Consider the following 1,466-nt stretch of genomic DNA (forward strand, 5'->3'; position numbering starts at 1 on the left):
TACTATTACTTCGATAGACCGTGCACTTGCGGTTTGGTTCTATCAAGTTTTTGGCGCCGCTGCCGGGGAGTTAATTAATTTAATTAACTTTTCTTTAGTGATTAGAATTCTCTCTTCCTCTTTTCTTTTCCTGTTTATTTTTATTTTTCTGTTATCACTAACTTCTTGGGTTCTCAACCTTTTATGCGAAGAACTAGAAATCGAGCGGTATTCATACCCGAGATCGAAAGATTCTTACATAAAAGGAGGAGAGCGGCACAAAATAATACCGTCATGGCTAATCGCACTCTCAAAGAGTATGCAACGCAGTCTACGGCTGAGCCATAAGCTATCATTGTGTACCCAATGGTTGAGGATGTCAATTTTGAAATTAAGCCTGCCCTACTTAACTTGGTGCAGCAAAACCAATTTTCGGGATCCCCCACCGAGGATCCCAATCTTCACATCTCCGTTTTCCTACGAATTAGTGGAGCCATGAAGGAGAACCAAGAGGCCGTAAGACTTCATCTCTTTCCCTTTTCCTTAAGGGATAGAGCTAGCGCTTGGTTCCATTCCCTCGAAGTCGGTTCCATTACTTCATGGGATCAAATGAGGCAAGCATTCCTTGCCCGATTCTTTCCCCCATCCAAAACTGCTAAACTTAGGGACCAAATTACTCAGTTCAATCAAAAAGATGGGGAATCTCTCTACGATGCGTAGGAGCGTTTGAAAGAAATGCTTAGACTTTGTCCCCACCATGGTCTAGAGAGTTGGCTCATAGTCCACACCTTTTATAATGGCTTATCTTATACCACTAAGATGTTTGTTGATGCAGCTGCAGGAGGAGCTCTAATGAACAAGAACTACACGGAGGCATACGCCTTAATTGAAGACATGGCTCATAATCATTACAAATGGACCGACGAGAGAGCCATCACTAGTTCTTCAACCTCCAAAAAGGAGGCAGATATGTATGAAGTCTCTAACTATGATAACCTTGCTTCTAAAATTGATGCATTAACGGAGAAATTTGAAAAATTCAACGTTAGTGCCATTAATTCTGCTTCTACTCCTTCTTCTTGTGAAATCTGTGGTATAACTGGTCATATTGGTGTTGATTGCCAACTAGGTAGTGCTATTAATGGTGTCGAGCAATTGAACTTTGCTCAATACAACCAAGGGATGAGACAAAATAAAAAATTTTACAAAAATCAAAATCCCTATGGACAAGTAGCACCACCTAGCTATGCAAACAACCAGAGATTCACTCAGAAATCCAATTTGGAAATTTTGTTGGAAAATTCTATTGCCAACCAAAATAAACTGAAGGTGAGAAAAACACAAGAAGGGGGGTTGAATTGTGTTTTGAAATATTCTTCATTTCTCCTAAAACTGAACACACTGATCAGAAGCTAAGTGAAACAGCTTCTGAAGTGATAATCAGAATCTGAACGCAGCGGAATAAAACAGAGAGAGAGAAGAAGAAC

At 40.2% G+C, this 1,466-nt stretch overlaps 1 non-coding gene across 1 annotated transcript; it reads right to left on the reverse strand.

The window, feature by feature from the left end:
- Window positions 1–636: 636 nt before the first annotated feature.
- On the reverse strand, window positions 637–743 carry LOC146915825 (small nucleolar RNA R71). Its single transcript, XR_015017096.1, has one exon. It is a non-coding gene; the product is annotated as a small nucleolar RNA R71 (small nucleolar RNA).
- Between the last annotated feature and the right edge of the window lie 723 nt (window positions 744–1,466).

Source organism: Medicago sativa, chromosome 6, assembly GCF_051527215.1.
Source record: "Medicago sativa cultivar Bolivia chromosome 6, Bolivia_mono, whole genome shotgun sequence".
Lineage (NCBI taxonomy): Eukaryota > Viridiplantae > Streptophyta > Magnoliopsida > Fabales > Fabaceae > Medicago > Medicago sativa.